Source organism: Podarcis gaigeae, assembly GCF_964106915.1.
Source record: "Podarcis gaigeae genome assembly, chromosome: 8".
NCBI lineage: Eukaryota > Metazoa > Chordata > Lepidosauria > Squamata > Lacertidae > Podarcis > Podarcis gaigeae.
In genome coordinates this window covers 77,608,308-77,627,672 of record NC_139684.1, presented here as the reverse complement: position 1 = coordinate 77,627,672, position 19,365 = coordinate 77,608,308, and the positions used below count along the sequence as shown (strand labels likewise).

At 43.9% G+C, this 19,365-nt stretch overlaps 1 long non-coding RNA gene across 1 annotated transcript in view; it reads right to left on the bottom strand.

The window, feature by feature from the left end:
* The window catches only part of LOC310851823, a 743,739-nt gene that overhangs the window by 505,750 nt on the left and 218,624 nt on the right, over positions 1-19,365 (bottom strand). Inside the window, exon 2 of the long non-coding RNA XR_014567846.1 lies at positions 18,812-19,020. This is a non-coding gene — a long non-coding RNA (uncharacterized lncRNA). The remainder of the gene's footprint in view (positions 1-18,811; positions 19,021-19,365) is intronic.

Here is a 19,365-nt window from a genome sequence, read left to right as displayed (position 1 = left end):
GCATCAAAATTATTGTTTGTCCAAATGTGGAGGAAATTACATGTTTGGGGAAGAGACCAAAGGTATGAAAATGTTTGGATATTGAATATAACTGAGAAAACAAACCATAATGTAACAGTGCTGAAAAGAAAGAAACAACAGGTGCATTTTATGCCATCCTGTGGCCATTTACTTCATATCCTAGCTAAAAGCACCTAAGCAATGTGTTATCAGCAGAATCCCCACAAATCTCAATGTCGTCACCTGCTTGAGGCTTTAGTTGAAGATGACCACACTCTGGATGGATGCTTCCATACAAGGCTGATGAAATAACGTAGAAGAATTTTGTTGAAAATCTGAAAGAAGAACTAATGTTCGAAAAAATATGGATATTTATGTTGTAGGTGGAGAGATTGCAGAAAGGGTGGCGTATTCTGATTTTGTGTAGCTGCTTAGTGTTTTGTTTGTCGTTTGTTATACATTTATAAAAGCCAATAAAATATACATTGTTAAAAATGGTTCAGGTATCAGAAAATATAAAAGCTTTCCAGTTAATAGAGAAATATAATGCATATAGATGATGTTGTTACTGAAGATGGGTAGTGAAGTGGGTGTAAACATCTTGCTTTAATCAGTTAAAGGCAACGTGGCTAAAGGCAAGCAAATCAGATGACTCCAAGTATCTTTACTCTTTGCCAGCAACGTGATGCAATTGGAATAAGGAGGAATGAAACTGCAGAACCCTGGAACCTGTCTATAACCCTGAGCAATGCCTAGATTTACCACCTCAGCAGTGCTTTTTTCTGGGGCCTGGAAAATGATAAAAAATATGTGCTTTTTCCAACCAAGTTAGAAACCACATAAAACAAAATCAAAGGCAAAGGCAATGGCTCATGGTAAATTCACCCTGTTTTCCAATAAAAAACCATTATTCTTTTTTTAAAAAAAAACCAATAAAATGAAAGACTTTCAGGAGTCCTGCTGCATAAAAGAATAATGTCTGAAAGAAGCAGATTGTATGTTTCTATACCCATTGCATTAGGAGAGTAGAAATGGTGAAAGATTTAAAAAAGGGTGGATATCGGTAGGGCATCTTTATAATTTATAACATAGGAAGCATGAATTTCATCAGGGGAAACAAATTGTATGTGGAAAATGTAGTCTAAGGTTTCTAATTCAGATGTTACTGGGGAAGCCTACCTTGCGAGGAGTAAAGTAGGCTTTAAGTTGGCCTTCTATCCACCTCCTGAAGGAACTGCACACCAAAATAAATTTAATTAAGAAACTACAGGCAGTTGAAGATTTTAAATAGACCTTGTAGGGAAACATTTCCACAGACTCCCAGACTCGTAAGAAAGCCACAGACTGTCGCTCCCCAACAATGGAAGTAAAAGAACCAACTCCTGGGTGAGCTTTGGCTGTAAATCGAAGGGGTAGGTGATGGCCACTACCTCCTCTCACCTCCAACCAAATACTCCAATGCCTAACCCCCCAACCTTACAAAGTTGTGACAATTTGCTACGAGGCAGGCAAAAAAGCAAATGGCTGGTGCCAATTTGCCAAGTGGAAAAAAATCCTACCAGGCCTCTTCAACAGGCGACTAACTGAGGTCCATAGTAAGGTCAAAGGATTAAGAGCTAATCTTAGGGAGGGAGTGAGAACTGCATGAGCGGGAACCAGAAAAAAGGGGGGTGTCTCTACCCGCTGGCTGCTTAAATAGAGCACGCAATTCCCCCTGGCCGGCCGGCCGGATTAGTTGGCCTGGGGCATGACATGGAGGGGACTATGATGTGAGGGCTAGCCACACCCCCAGCTCATGTCCAGCCCGCATCTCCATTTCCCCGGGGAAGGGAAATGGCTTTGTCCTTTACTTCCACATACATATTTTTACTTTCTACCTCAACCTTACATCCCTATACCCCATTTAATGGCTTCACTGCCATTGGCTCATCCCACTGCTGGGCTGCACTAATGGCCTTTGAGTTAATCTGAAGGTGAACCAACAATGTCTTCCTCCACTGCTGCTTTGCACATTGCCCAGTACCTTCCACTTGACAGATTCAATGTGATGAAGAGTGATTGAGAACATAGCCTTGTTTGTGTCGTTTGTCGAGACAGCTGGCTCCATGCTGTGTGAGTGTTTTATTCTGACCAGGTACACTTCTTAGTCCATGGGTAGGCAAACAAAGGCCCAGGTGCCAGATCTGGAACAATCACCTTCTAAATCCAGCCCATGGAGGGTCTGGGAATCAGCATGTTTTTACATGAGTAGAATGTGTCCTTTTATTTAAAATGCATCTCTGGGTTATTTCTAGGGCATAGGAATTTGTTCATTTTCCCCCCTCTCCAAAATATAGTCTGGCCCCCCACAAGGTCTGACCCCTGTCTTAGTCATTGACACCAGCTCTAGAGCCCACTTATCATCCCTTTTTTCCCTATGGGGGAGGAGGATGACCACTTCCGTGACAGGAGAATCAGTCTTCCTTGTTGAAGCCGCCAGTACCTTCAGGCACTATGAAGCCATGATGGGTTAAGGGTTTTCTTAGATGCTGAAGGCTGAGGGCTACTCTTCTCAGCTGAGGGCTACTCCCTTGCTTACAGTCTTACCAAGTCTTACCAAGAACTATCTGATATCCAGACATATCTCTTTCTCAGAAGACAAATCCTTTGGAGGAGGCTATTTTGGGGGCTCTATGCAGGTTGCATCTTGGTTTTGCCCTTGACTTTGTAGTCCCTCAATTCTTTCTTTGGTGCCATTACAATTTAAATTGTACGTTAATGATAAAAAAAAATACTTAGAGGTTTCTGGCAAGAGCTAATGAAATGAAAAAGAAACAATTATGCCAATTTCAACACCGTGCCTTGAATTTCACTATGTCCCTCTGTGTCTTCTCAGCAAACACACAGCCCCCACTCCCAGACCTCACGGAACCATTTGTTCCCAGGTGTTGCCCACAGCATGAATCTTTGGCCTATAAATATCTCCAAGTAAAAGCTCTCCCTGTATTAGTTCTTTTGCCTGGTCCATCTCTGAGTTTCCTGATCTTTCAAAAATGATGAAAACACTTCTGAGCACATGCTTCCTCTTGGGCCTGCTTTCTCCAGGTGAGTAGGAACCAGTGCAATGGGATTCTTTTTATCATCTTTAGATGACTGCAAAAATGTTTGCTCCTTGGGCGGGAATGTGAGTGAGGACAGGATAGCAGCATAATAGAGAGTCAGGACTGCTGGCTTACCAAGGAGAGTAAACTCAAGAGTTTAAGCACTTAAGCCTTGATGACCAAGTATAGTCAGTTGCAAACATGTATTTCTGTGATGGAGGAATCTGATTAACCATACGAAGAAGTGAAGGCTACAGTTTCCAGGATACTTAGGAAAGCCATTCTATCTAGAATATATTATTATTTATTCATGAATATATGTATTGCTTCATTCCTAAATGGCTTCTGTGCTATTTAGAAAACAACAGCAACAAAATAAATCTGCATTTTTGTTAAAATCCTGAATGATTAAAATGTAAATGTACATCATAGTTAAAATATCCAATAAAAAACCCCTAACATATATACCACCCTGATTAAAAGGTAATTCTGTTTGTGTGTGTGTGTGTGTGTGTGTGTGTGTGCACGCGCATTTGGGTGTGTATATATACATTCACACCAACCATTACCTGCTTCTCTAATATTCTTGCCCTTAGTGAGTGTTCTCTAAGCCAGGCTCCCTTCGAAGACAAGAGTGAAGTAATGGGGAAATGGTGTGTGAGTGAGAAAATCTCAAGTGCTGAAGCAGCAATGAACATTTCACTTACAGTTCATAACTTTATTGCACTAGCCAAAGGCCAAGACAAACTTTTAGGAATGGTATTAATAAAATAATACAGAGCAGACATCCATAATATAAGCCAACAACCATAATGTATGCGAGAGAAGATACCGGAGAAACCAAGAAGCTTAATTTTACCTTGATTTCACATTAAACCTTACAATCACCAAAACAACTTATAGCAATCTTATCTAATTCCTTTTCCTATTAATTTTTTCAGTCAGTGCATAACACCCCCAGGTTTCTCTGTCCTCCATCAATTGCGGACTGTGGGTCGGGGGGGGGGAGGAGTAGCGTTGTTAATCCGGGAGGATTGCTCTTTCAGTGGCAACACTAGGGCTCTCCCAGTTTGTTTTGGGCCCCCCTCATCAAGCAGTGCTGCTTTTGACCTTTAAAGCCCTTCACGGCCTAGGACCCTCATACCTACGGGACCGCCTCTCCCGGTATTCCCCACGGAGAGCCTCAAGGTCCATAAATAGCAACACCCTAGTGGTCCCGGGCCCTAAGGAAGTTAGATTAGCTTCAACCAGAGCCAGGGCCTTTTCAACTCTGGAACACTCTGCCTCATGAGATCTGATTTCTTTCCACAGGGCCTGTAAACAGAGTTGTTCTGCCTGGCCTTTGGCTTGGAGCCGATTTGATTCCCTCCCTCTCTTTCTTTTTTCTTTTCCTTCTCCTCCTGTGATGAGGCTACATTTTAATATTTTAATGTTTCAATATTTTAATGTTGTATTTTAATTTTGTTTTTAACTTTTAATCATTCAACTTGTTTTTATTATTGCTTGTAAGCCGCTCTGAGCCCAGCTCAGAAATAAAAATTATTATTATTATTATTATTATTATTATTATTATTATTATTCTTATATAGGGGCATTCTAAAAAGCCATTATTGTCTTACAAAAGAAACCTAACTATTTATTCTGGGGTGTTGCTTTTGCAGAAAAGGGTTTCAGAAAGTGATCTCTTAGGTTTCTGTTTAAGGAACACCATAATAATAATAATAATAATAATAATAATAATAATAATAATAATTTTATTTATACCCCACCCTTCCCGGTTCAAACAACCAGGCTAAGGAAGGCTAACAACATATTTAAAACACTTAAGTGATGCAACAAAAACAGCAAAAAATAAAATATAAAACGTGAATAACAATAAATTCAGAATTCAAAAATCATTTTAGGGGGAAAATCCATCCAATAAACATTAGATGATCAACAGGGTTAGCTGGCTAAATTTGTCCTATTTGGGCAAGCAGGGAGAGGGTGGGGGAATTTCCATCTCAAGAAATCTCTTCCACCAACCTCTATCTTCCTTCTGCAGCGGCATTTCTTAGATGTGACTACTGTAAAGAAAAGAGTACCTCATGTAAAAATATCAGACGTAAATCCTGCAATGATACTCAAATCTGTTCCTCTATTGCTGTGCGTAACAACATAGGTGAGCTGAATCTTCTCACTTACTCTTGGTCACCCCAAGGAATGACTTTCTTGTGTAAATTAGCATTATTTAGTATATATTTATTGCCTTTATAGCCCACAATTTCTCCAAGGAAATGGTTCTTCTTTTATGCATTTAACCATGTCAGGTTTATTATGCTGAGAGGCAGGGACTCACCAAGGTCACCCAGTGAGCTTCATGGCTGAGTGGGGATTTGAACCCTGGCATCTCAGATTCCAGTCCAACACTCAGCACCCATACTCAGTCACATAAGGCGGAAAGGCATTCCCTTTTCCTTTCCATCACATGCATCACATCAGAGAGATCCTGGCATGCATCAGCCTGGGGTTGACTAACCTTTGGCCCTTTAGACATTTCTGGACTACTGCTCCCATCCACCTCAGCCAGCATGGTAAATGGCTAGAGATGATGCAAGCTGTAGTTCGGTAAATTCTTCAGGACCACAAATTAGCCATCGCTGACTTAAATAGCAGTCCACAATACACCAGAAACAGTGAACTCTGGTTTGGTTTTGGTTTGCTTTCAAACATAAGGCAAAGTATTCAGTTATTACAATTTCAATGCATGCATCATTTTGGGCACCTACAAGTTCTTTCTCTCTTTGCTGTTACACCAGCTGTTCCAGATGAGATATTATAATGGAAAAATGGTTTCTAGCAACCCTATCTCTCCTCCTTGCATTACTTGAACGAACATCGTGTGAAAGAAGAGGTGTGATGTGATGTCATGCTCAGAGACCCCCCTGTCGCCTTCAAATTCTTGAGGATGGTGGGAAACTCAGAGTGCAATGACACTAAGACTAAGTCATGCATCTAAACTGTCTGTGAATTTTGGTGCGATTCTTGGGATTGCTGGCTCAAGAGCAGCCACATCATCTTTTTATCCTGAGCATCCTGTGATTTAAGCACACAACAATGGGCTATATGGCCCCTTGGCCTCACAATGATTCCTGGAACATTGGTCATTCTAGGTTTCAGCTTCCAGATCTCTCTTCATCTGCATGCCCATCTGAGAAATCAGGTGATTTCCCCTAATACAAAGTAACTCTGTTGGTTGTTTGAACTCATATGGTTCATTTTTTGGTTCTAGAACTGTGCATTATGTAGTTTCTCACTGAAGAAAAAAAAATGTAGTTAAAGAGAAGTATCATTAAAAATAAATATATTTGGAGGGAATTAACCAAATTTTTTTTGGCATATCTTGTGATTTATTTCCTTTTCTTCTTTTCAGTTCCACAATTTGAATTGTTCACTTATAAGGGATGTTCATTTCCCCGTTATTGCCACTCAGGTGATTACAGCTTCAGTGCAGCTCAAGGTAAATTCTTCCAGCTGAAGACGGTCTGCTGCCAAACAGATGAGTGCAATAAGGAGCCTCTCCACCGTGAGTATCTGCATCTCTGAAGGTCAAGGGCTTATAAAAACAGTGTTTTTTCTGGCAGAACATGCTGGGGCATAGTTCTGCCACTTTGGGGGGGGGGAGGATACAGGAGGCCTTGGACACCCCATCAGACCACCTCCTTTCTTAAGCTGATCAAATTCTTCCCAAGCTTGGGAAAGCAGGCATGAGTCTGAGACAGGATCTTGGAACCCTGCTGCCTCCAACCCAAATCCAGGTGGGCTTTGGGGACGTAGTGGGAGCACTCTCAGACCCTATCAGAGCATCATGCCTCCTGACCAAAGTTGAGCAAATGCTTCCCGGGCTTGGGGAAGGAGGCACTAGTCTATGACAGGAGCCAAGAACCCTACTGCCTCCTACCCAAAGCCACCCATCTCCAGCAGAGGGGGCTTGGTGTCAGAGCACTTGGGCCAGTAAGCCAATGACAGGGGTTTCCCTGTGGGGTTGATAATCAGTTTGCCACCCTTGAAGTGGCAAAGTAATTGTGCTAACTGCCTCCCTAGGCTGATTCACTTGGAATAAATTCTCAGTGGACATATGTACAAGTGTTAGAAATCCTTTGGCGTATCACTTTATTTTTTTAATTAAATTTATACTATCCTGGATTGTAAAAAATAAATACCGTATTTTTCGCTCTATAACACGCACCCGACCATAACACACACATAGTTTTTAGAGGAAAATCCGTAGGCATGCCACCCGTAGGCATTCCCTCCATAACACGCACAAACATTTCCCCTTACTTTCTAGGAGGAAAAAAGTGAGTGTTATGGTGCAAAAAATACAGTAAATCCAAAAAGTTAAAATTACAATAGAATAAAAGCATATTAAAACTTGCATCTACTGCCTAAACATATGGATAGGCTAGTCTCAATGTTTATAGCAGGCGCCAAACACAATTCCAGCCCCCTTTTTCTGAAAAAACAAACCACTGTATGAAGCAATTATATAAGTGCCTAATAGTTGCAAGAAAAGTACATTGGTACCTCGAGTTAAGTACTTAATTCGTTCTGGAGGTCCGTTCTTAAGTTGAAACTGTTCTTAACCTGAAGCACCACTTTAGCTAATGGGGCCTCCTGCTGCCGCCGTGCAGCTGGCGCACGATTTCTGTTCTCATCCTGAAGCAAAGTTCTTAACCCAAGGTACTATTTCTGGGTTAGTGGAGTCTGTAACCTGAAGCATATGTAACCTGAAGCGTATGTAACCCGAGGTACCACTGTATAGAAATCTGTCTTTTGGTCCATACAGATGCAGGATGCAAGGGTCTAAGAAGTACTGGTGGTTCATCCTTGAATCTGTAATGGGTGGAGTAGATGATCACTGCCTTACATACATCTGCCACATTTCAATCAAGCAGTTGGTGGAGCTGAAGGAAGAGAAGTAGAAATCCAGAAAATCTGGGAATCACTCTCTCCCATGTGGATTCTGGGCCTGCCCACTCCTTGCTTACACATAGACACACACACTCAGAGAGAGAGAGAGAGAGAGAGAGAGAGAGAGAGAGAGATATTACCTCCAAGAGAATGCAGCTGTCTGTACATTCAGATACAAAGAGTTAGAATCAGAAAGCAGAGAGCTTGCCTTATATACTGCTACCAATTGAGAACTCCAGAAAATCCACAAAACAATAGTGTGCATGACAAAAGGTGAAACACAACAATATTTTTTTATAAATGCTCAGCAGATATGTCTGTTCATCGAAGTTAATGGCAAATAAGGGTCAGAGCTGCCTGGGAGTGGGCCCTAGCCAAAAGAATATCTGGGGCAGGTTACACAGGGGAGGATTCTCTGGGATACCCGATCTCTGTGATCACGGGTAGGAGGAGGAGTTACTCTAAGGCCAGACCATGTCAATACTGAGGAGGCAGGTTTAGTCATTTTTTGACCACTACCTCTGCCTCCGGGTCTGGTCTTGACAGGAAGCATATTGGAATCAGCAAGGGAGACCCACATGACGTGAAGGTGCTGCCGTGCAATGCCATGTCAATGATTCATAACACCACTGCCATCCATAACTTGATCATGGATGGGGGACTTGACCTGGCATGTGTGACAGATACTTGGTTGGGTGATGCAGATGGGCCTGTGCTTGCTGCTGCTTGTCTACCAGGTTTCCCTTAGGCAAAGCAACCCAGGTCATGTGGGCAGGGAGAGGGGGTTGCAGTGATTTTTAGGAAGTCATTTGCTTGGACCAGGCATCCTATTGGGAAGACCCAGTTTTATGAGTGCATGTTCTGGAAGCTGGGCAAATAGGGGCAGTAAAGGATTCCCTGCTGCACCAAGGATTCCCTGGCCGAGCTACCTCAGGTCATAGTGGACGTGCTCCTGGATACACCTAGTTTGGTTGTCCTAGGGGATTTTAACATTCATGCTGACACAACATTATAAGTGGCCACTCCGGACTTTGTGGAAAGCATGGCCTCCATGGGGGTGTCCCTGAATAAGTCTGGCCCAACTCATAGTTATAGATGTGCCTTAGACCTGGTGTTTACCTCTATGAATGTGGGTGATTTGACACTAAGTAAAAGCGAAACAAGATCTCCTGCAATGATCTCTTGCAATGATTTTCCAAAGATTTTTTGCAGATAAATTTGCTCGGATTCAGAAAGAGGTAGACTCCAACCATGTGAGTAGGGCTGGGGCACGAGAGTGCAGGAGTCCTGTTTAGTCTAGTTGCATGGGATAAATTCCAATCTGTTACCTCCGAGGATGTGGACAGGATGCTTGGATGAGTGAAACCAACCACCTGTCTCCTTAAAAATCAGCTGGGCTCTGCAGGGTGGTGAATGCTTCCCTCTGTGAGGGAGTCTTCCCAGCCCCACTCAAAGAGGCAGTCATTAGACTGCTTCTTAAAAACACATCTCAGGACCCAGCTGATATGGCCAACAATTGCCCAGTCTCAAATCTTCTTGGGCAAGGTGATTGAGCGGGTGATTGCTGAACAACTCCATGCACGCCCGAAGGATGCATTTGGATCCCTTCCAATCAGGATTCAGGCCTCATCATGGGACAGTAACTGCCTTGGTCAAGCTGGTCTATGATCTCTGGCGGGTTAGGAACAAGGGTGAACATTGTTTCCTAGTTCTGCTGGATCTCTTAGCGGCTTTTGACACCACTGACCATGATATCCTTCTGGACCATATAGAGGGGCTCTCACTTGTGGGGTGCCTCAGAGTTCTGGCCTCTCCCCCATGCTTATATTATCTATATGAAGCCGCTGGGAGAGATCATCAGGGAGTTTGGGCTGGGTGTTCATCAGTATGCAGACGATACCTAGCTCTACCTCACTCTTAAAATCTGACCAGGTGAAGGTCCTGTGTGAGTGCCTGGAGGTGGTTGGAGGATAGATGATGGCTAATAGATTGAGGTTGAATCCTGACAAGACAAAACTACTGTTTTGGGAAAACAGGGGGCAGGTGAGTGTGGGGTCCAGAATGGGGTAACAGTGGCCCTGAAGGACCAGGTGCACAGCCCGGGAGTCATTTTGGACTCCCAGCTGTCCACGGAGGCACAGGTCAAATCTGGTGTGCAGGCTGAGACCCTGCCTGCTCGCAGACTGTCTCGCCAGAGTGGTGCATGCTCTAGTTATCTCCCACTTAAATTACTGCAACATGATCTATGTGGTCCTTATGCGGAAACTGCAACTAATACAGAATGTGGCAGCTAGACTGGTTACAGGGAGTGGCCACTTAGAACATATGACACTTGAAAGACCTACATTGGCTCCCAGTATGTTTCCAAAAACAACTCAGACTGTTGGTGCTGACCTTTAAAGTCCTAAACGGCCTCAACCCAGTATACCTGAAGTAGTGCCTCCAGCTCCATCCTTCAGCCCGGACATTGAGGTCCAGCGTCGATGGCCTTCTGACGGTTCCCTCACTGTGAGAAGAAAGGTTAAAGGAAACCAGACAGATGGCCTTCTTGGTAATGGCGCCCTGTGGAAGTTTTATTCTGTTTTCAATGTTCTTTTGAAAGCCACCCAGAGTGGCTGCGGAAACCCAGCCAGATGAGCGGGATAGAAATAAATAAATAATAATAATAATAATAATAATAATAATAATAATAATAATAATAATAATAATTAATATCATCATCATCATTAATGCAGGACACAATGTGGAGGTAGCCTGTCCAGCTTGTGTCAGCAGCTACTAGAAGGCATGAAAGAAATCAAAATAAAAGTACAATAAAGAGAATGGGGAATGAGGTGTATCCATATGCTGACTGTAGCTTTTTATTATGGTAGTTCCTCCACGTGAAGATCTTTCCCCCAATGGTCTAAAGTGCCCAGCCTGCTTCAAGTTCACCGATACTAAAACACCAAAGGATAAAAGTTGCCCAAGGGAGGGGTATGTCAGCTGCCTTGCCAATGAGACCAAGTGCATTCACTATCATACTGTTATTACACGTGAGTAATATTGCCTGCTTCTGTCTCTTTCTCATTTCCAGGAAAGCAATGACTGATATTTGTGTATAGCTTTGATTTCTTTCTCTGAGGGAAAGGGCAATGCTCTAGTCCTGTTTTGGATTCCAAACTATCCCCATATGAAGAGCATAACAACAAGAGGGGGCAGGCTCACTCATGTGTAAGGTTTTACCTTGTGTGACTAGGGGCCCCCACAAAGCACAGCAGATTCCTTACAGCACAGGTGCAGGACTAACCAGCACATCACAGCTTCTCCTCATAGCAGTATGCACCATTTGGTGCTGGTCCAGAAGGACAGAAGCACACACTTTGGCCAAAAATTCAAAAGTAAATAAGTCTGGGAGAAAGAAGGGTTCTACCATGTACACCTCTGTTGATATTTCTTGGCAAATAAGTTGAACTGTATTAATTGAATCTTACCACATCACAAGTGTGCAAAAGAACTGCTGCCTTACTCTAGCAAAATACATGGGGTGGGAGATGAGGACTTTTTTCCAGCCAGAACTCAGTTCTAGTAACTCTCAGTTGGGCGCCATAGCCATTCTAAGAGAACAAGAGGGGCACTCACTCATGTTGAGTTCTGGCACCTCTTTTTCTAGAAAAATAGCACTGAGACATAGGATAACTTCCTGTTCACAATGCAGCACCATGGTGTTAGCCAGGAAACCCAAATTCAAAGCTAGTGATACTTGGTTGTCAGATTTGTTGGTGAGTGTGTATTGTCAGTGTGTTGGTTGAGCTTTAATAACCACAGTCATCCCTATCCCCAAAGCGCTAATAAAGAACTCATGCAAAGGTTATACTTTGTCTTACACAGATGATTATTCATTTGAAAGTCTCACATTTAAAGGCTGTGCAACTGAAGACTGGTGTGCCCTTAATGGAAAAATCGTAGCACACGGTAACTTTGGACTGGGTCTAAGTGAAGCAAACTGCTGGAATGCTGAGACTTCCTCAATGAAAATCGACCTTGCAGGGTAGATACAAGACAGCAAAGCTCTCCTCCTTGTTAATTCCACCATTCATGGTAGCTGCAGAAGAAACTGAGAGCCTAGTGGTGAGAGGAAGAGCTCAGGCCTCATGGGTTTTCTTTTTCACAATTGGTGAAATTCATTATAAGAAAATAAACTCATCTGGCACATTGAATCTGTATTCTATATCTCTATGTTTTATATATGCAGAATGTGTAGAATGCTGAGAAAGGCATTTGAAGTAAAATATGAGAATTTGCATGTTATTTTGTTCAGCCCCACTTCCATGCCAAGGCCCTGCGACCCTTACAGACAATAATTCCACAGAAAGAATTATTTTCATTTATGGGTTCTAATAGGCCACAGCTTTATTGTTTACACATGTGTGTGCCAGCATATCTTGACTCGCACCCATCTGCAGGGTAAACCACCAATAGGGGGAGCCCTATGACGTACATCAAATAGGAACCCTCTGAGGGCTCCCCATTGGGGCAGTGACATTCCAACAGCCCATGTCCAGGCATTGGACAGAATCCACACACCCAGATCCCTCTAATAGGATACCCTTAGTGAGGAGGGGCAGGCGAAGGCTACACCCTCCCATCCATCCAAACAAAGCCTTACCCAATGCACAACCTTACAAAGTTGTGTTGGTTGCTTTCAGGTAGGCAAAGAACAAATGGCTGGTGCCACCCAGCTGATCTTATTTCCATGGATCTTCTATCCTGACCCAAACAAATTATTTCATTTTCCTTTTTACACAAAAATTATAAAAGTAGCCAACTAGTTTTTATTATTAATAAATGGCAATGGCAATCCAGATATTAAAGAAAATGCAGACAAGCATCTATTGAAAGTGATACTACATTGGCAAGCTCACCACAAGCAAGAATACTAGGGTGGGGGGTCATGGCACAAGGGAGAACAAACAACAAACAACACATGGGGAGGTCCATTGTCAAGGATGTAATCAAAGAAATAACTTTACCTACACCATATCTCATAATAAAAGAAAAGGAATTAATTTAAATAAATAAAAAAAACAAAGAGAGAAAGAGAAAAGAAAACATCAAGGGAAAAAGAAAAGGAAAAAGAAAAGGAAAGGAAAAAGAGAAATCAGCAATATATTTTCTCTAATCAAACATAACAACTTTACCTGCAATAACTTTCACAACCATTTCTCCATATTCAACAATAATAAATCTTTTAATATTTGTCCACAGTTGTTTCTCCATTGTGATAAAATATAAAAAATCATATCCCATAGTTCTTTACTTATTATGTATTCATTAATTCACACCCACTTTTGACCCTTCTATTCCCATTTCACTCTCCATCTCATCAATCAAACATCTAATTATTTTTATTTGCTCATAAAGCAATTGCGGAAGGAAGCCAACAGTGAATGGAATGTCAAACAATGTATTTGGCATACTGAATATTCTTGATCTTAGTTACAATTCATTCTCCCTCTTAATATCTTCACAGTCTCCACCTTATTAATTTCAATATCACATTTCTATCTTCATTACTTCTTAACTTTATCTCTTATCATACCACATTCTTTTCTCACAGAGGAAATGTGTACTATAGAATAAAAATTACTTTCATTTGAGAAGTGACACTTTGACCCTGCTGCCTGCACACCGCAAAGCCCAATGAGCCTCAGTTCTCCTTCCTTCCTGCCCACCCAAACCCCAACCCAGAAGAGCGACTCCAGCTTCCCTGGCGAATGGGTCGCTCGCTTGCCAGGCGTGGCTTTCCTTGAGTCCCATGCTGAGTTTCCATAGGCACCCATACTGGAGAAGGGCTTGGAGTTTGGGGAGAAGAGTGTGTGTGTTGGGGGGGGAGCAAGAGGGAGAGAGCAGCACACATGCAATGTCCAGCGTCACTTCTGAGCAACGCCCAGCCAGCCTGATGGGTAAAAAGCTGCTGCTTGGTTGTGTTGTGGTTGCTGCCTTTAACAGACCAGGAGCAGGGCCGCTGGTGGGTGACTTATTATTCTTTCCCACCCCTTGCCTTCCAAAGCTAGCAACCTCTTTGCCTTATTTAAGCAACTTCTCCTGTGGTGTTGGGGAAGGAGAAGGAGGAAATGGTAGTGGCCATCAAATACAGTATACTAGAGGTTTCTTTCCAGTACACCCATATCAAACTTCAGTGTAGGAACCTCATTCTCCACAGCCTTTCCAACATAATGGTGAGCTTGAAGGATTTATCTTTGCAAGGCTTTTGGTGGTCCAATGCCACCAAAAGGTAACTTTAAGGGATGACACCCAGGGTGACCCACACCGGCCTCACCCCCCCATTCTCAGCCAGTGGGAGGATGGGGAGATGGTAGTGGCGGCCACAGGGATTTGATGGAGGGATGGAGTTGCTCAGTTTAACTTTGAGATGTACCGTATTTACTCAACTCTAATGCGTCATCGAATACGGTATACTAGAGGGATTCTTTCCATTATTGGGCAATAATTAGTCCAGCTGCTGTGAACAGGAAGAAAATTTCTTCTTTTCAATTTAAGGTTGGAATTTGGAGTCAAATCTCATGATAATAAAGGAAGTGCCAAATTAGGAGGGTAACTTTGAAGATCAGATGAAAAACTTTCTGCCAAAAGGTGTAGCTCACAGTACACCCCACAACAAAGGTGAAAGTAGGAACCTCATTCTCCAGTCTTTCCAACATAACGGTGAGCTTGATGGATTTATCTTTGCAAGGTGTGTGGGGATCCACACCACCAAAAAGTAATTGTAAGGAAAATTTCCTGGAGGTGAGAAGAAATTTGTATTTAGAGATGGATTACGCTGTATATCCATGCTTTTTCACTTTTGAGGTTCCTATGTCTGCCTCCCATCTCTTCTGTGTTGCCCACAAAGCTGTCTAATATCATACCATATATCACTGAAACTGCCTCTTTCCTGTCATGGCTATGTCTGTTACATAGCGATTCAAAAGCTGTCAAGGGTCTCAAGCCTTCACCATTGAATTCCAGAGACTTTACAAAAGTGCATTGTTGATACAGTTGTAACCAGGACCATTTAATGCCTTTTGCATGTCGAGGTCCCCAAGCCACCCCCCAAATAACTCACAACGCACACTTAATTTTTGTTTAAGGTTTTTGGCATAATTTTGGCCACAACTTTATTTAAATACAAAACCATGAGTGGTTGTTTAGGCATTGGTTAAGACTATCTGTCCCCCCGCCTGGGGACAGAACTGACTTCCGGGCACCACCGAAAGACAGTGCGGGGGAAAGGAAGTTGGGGAGAAATGGAGCTGAGTCACAGACCCTCAACTCTCACCCGCCTGCTCCCCGAAGGCTTGCCGGCCCTAGTCCCATTCCAGGGATTGGACGAAAAGATGGCAAGCCCCAGGATTCCTTTAACGGAATTCACTTTCCGCAGCAACCATGGAGGGGCAGGCCCAGCCTATCCTGAACCCCTCCATGGAGGGATAGGCCCAGCCTATCCTAACCCCTCCTCCACCAATTTATAACCAATGCCTAACCGCCAATCGAGCCCTTTACGCTCTCCGCCAACCACTCACAATCCCAACCCAACCTTCAACCTTGCAGTTACCGCATCCAAACATCATTTCCCAGTACAGAGAGATGTACTCCATCATTGCAGTAAAGGGCCAGAGCTTTGAAGGTAATATCCGGGCGGGAAATAACCAATCCACCCAAATCCGCCACCTTCTTACACACTGCGGAATTAATGCACTTCCTGGCCCTTTCAGCAGCCTCAGGTCGAGAAATGCCGTGCCAATTGCGCCTCTGCAGCAATTGTGACCAAAATATTTTAACTGTGGGTATTAAGGTCACCAATTCCCCCAAGTCTCTCTGAATTGTGGAGCGCAAAGTAAAGCAATCATAAGTTGTCACATCGTTCTCCCCCAGCTGAACCACAATTGCCATGGGGGGGGCCATCCGAAAGCACCCTCTGCTTAATTAGCGGGATGAATTCGCTCCACTGCATTCTGCGCCTGGACATCCACAACACCTGCACATGCTATGGGAGGCCAAGACCCAGTCCCCTTCCAGACTGCCTAGCTCTGATGCCAGCCCAGTAAACGATGCTGTGCCCTACAATCCAGATGCGGACTGGAGCTACAAACATGAGCAGGAAGGCCGAGATGGCGCCCCCAGTCCAGACTCGTCAGGGTGCTTGCCAGCTCAGTGCATGATGCTGTGGCTGACAATCCAAATGCGCACAGCTGCTCCTATGAAAAAAGGAATAACAGACAGGCATCAGCACAGGCATCATTGGCGATGCTTCCTGACATAACCTTTGTCAGCGTCAGACTTCCAATTACCCGTATTCACAATCCTGTCTACTAACAGGCCCCAATGTGCAGCCTTTGCAACAACACCTATTTGGAAGGAATGAGGCGTGTTCAGCGGTAGGCAAGCCGCAGGCTGCAATAACTGGTGCACAATGTGAGCAATTAGATGCCTGTCGAACCGGAACCCATTTCTGTGCACTAGGATCGAGCCAGCCCCCAGGGGAACAAAAAGCCAAATATTTCTTCTGAAGAAGTGTGCATTTCTTCTTCTGAAGAAGTGTGCATGCACACGAAAGCTCATACCAAGAACTAACTTAGTTGGTCTTTAAGGTGCTACTGGAAGGATTTTTTTTTGTTTTGACTATGGCAGACCAACACGGCTACCTATCTGTAACTGGAACTACTTAAAATCTTGAGTGTGAACCGGCAGCAGCCTAACAGCTGATTTAATATCGCATAATGCCAACAAGGCACCTCCTCCAATTGTTGGTAAGCTCAACTGCCTGATCCAAAGATGCATATTTCACAGAACAATTCCGGAGGGATAGCATCATTCACTGAGGTGCCTTTGGGATGCGATAAATATGGATCAGATGGAATTATATGGGGCTTTCTTAGGGACGATCCCCAATGGGGATAAATGAAAATCGGGACTAGAAGGAGAATCAAGGGGGTCCCACCATACGTCCCAATGCAAGCTGCTTCCTAACCTTCTTTCTGGCTACCACAGGTAGCTCTCTAACTGGATTTTGAGTTGCTGTATTCTGAGCCACTGGCTGAAAAGCCAGAGGAATCCCAAACCTTGGGAAAAACCCTTCCCACAAGCACAAAGCTACTGACCCATCTAGATAACCTTTTAGCCAGGCTTTCAAGGGGGATATTTTTATGGAAATATGGGTGAGAGGTATTGAGTTATTGCTTGCCAGCCCCCGCTTGGGCAAGATGCCCTGCCTTGTGTTGCCACCATGATGTGTAAATTTACAGGGCCAACAAGGGCCAGAAACCCTAAAGAAGTCCCAACAAAGCTGCCACCGGGCCAGCTTCCTGCATACCAGCTTCAGGTTCTATTGCTCAGGGAATTTCCATTTTAAATGTGGAGCTGTGCAAGTGGTCCACATGTCCCCGTCCCTGCGATCCTAGCGAGCTGAGGGGATGATGGCAGCCCTGCGTCTAACATTCCCATCATAGTGAATTACCACTTATAGAATAGTGGGGTTGGAAGGGACTCCGAGGATCATCTAGTCCACTCTCCCACAATATAACAACAACAACAACAACAACAACAACAACAATAATAATCATCATCATCTATTTGTACCCCGCCCATCTGGCTGGGCTTCCCCAGCCACTCTGGGCAGCTTCCAACAAAATATTAAAATACAGTAATGCATCAAACAGTGAAAGCTTCCCTAAACAGGGCTGACTTAGATGTCTTCTAAAAGTCTGGTAGTAGACATCTGGTGGGAGGGTGTACCACAGGGCAGGTGCCACTTCCGAGAAGGCCCTCCACCTGGTTCCCTGCAACTTGGCCTCTCACAGTGAGGGAACCACCAGAAAGGCCCTCCACGCTGGACCTCAGTGTCCGGGTAGAGTGATGAGGGAGCATGCAGCTGTCCCATACAGGGACCAATCCTGCAACCTAGGCATTACCAGCACCATACGCTGACCAGCTGAGCTATCCAGGATGATCCCTAAAGACCAGGAACAGCCTCACCCTGACCCCTGGAGAGGTCCAAGGTGATGTCTGAATCATCATCAAAGCCCAGTGATGATTTACCTGCAAGGAGGTGTAAGCATCATCCCTGCTCCGCTTTTTCCTGCCTCTGGAGACGCTTCCTTCTGGAAGAAGGCACCTGGGGCATCAAAAAGTCATCCTCTGGAGGACGCTATTCAGGCCAGAAACGCTGTCAGAGGCCATCAAATTCTAGGGCCAAGCGGGCCAAGCCCTAGGATCACCTGCTAGGCCTGACATAAATGTTTCCAATGAGATAACAAACTCAAGGCAGCCCACCGCCTGTCCAGGTACCCCTGCTTGCCCTTTAGAGGGAAGCACCTCCTCAAGAAACCCAAAGTTCTTTTGGGGAGCAATATCACAAATGGGCCAAACTACCCAGCAACAAATTAGTCCAAAAGGAGCAGCTTGTTTTGCTTTGTTATAACAATGGCTAAGTGGGGGATATGAACCCTGTCGCCCAGGTCCTAGTCCTGTACTCTAGCCACTAAGCCACAATGGCTCATCTCAAAAATGGCAGTCGCCACTATCAGGGAAAAACAAACTTGAAGAAAATAAACTTGTTCAGAAACAGCATAGTTAAAGAGCATACAAAGAGTGCTCATTGGAGGCACAGAGAGCCTCTGGCTCCACTCTGCCTAAGATATGCATTAGCAACAAGTGAGCCTGCAAACAAACAGATACATTCTTATAGAGAGAATGAGTCACGTCACAGAAACTTAACAATTTACTGTACTGCTAACTGTAGCAGGCTTAGGCTTGAATGATATGTGCAGGCCGTGCAGGCCTCTCTGCTTCTGCTCTCTGCCTTTTTTGTCTCATTGCAATATTAAGGGAACTCAAAATAGTGCTCCCGCCCAAGGCTAGATTAAAATTCAGCCAACAGCACTGCAATCACCCAAAATAAAGCCAACCTATGAGGATACTATAAACGAAAGTGATTCCAGGTAAGCTGGGAACAGCTCTGACAATTAAACAGGCGAAAATGGGGAAAACCTTTTTGCAAAAGAAAGCCCCTAATGGGGGTTCTCTCCCTATTGGGAAAAGCAAGCCCAGGAGGATTATGCACAGGCAGCGCTCACAGGTACAGGGAGAATCTTCCCAAAGGGCAGGGTAAGGGGTGGGGTGGGAAATCAAACAGGAAAAAAGGTGGGAATTAAATTAATTAAGAGAAGATTAAAAAGAAGGGGAAAATAAAGAAATGTAATGAGACAATGAGAAGATCGCTCCACTGTCCTCCAGACGGTCCAAGTGATCCGTTGCACACAGCAAAGAGAAAGCTCCAGGCTGCGTGCAG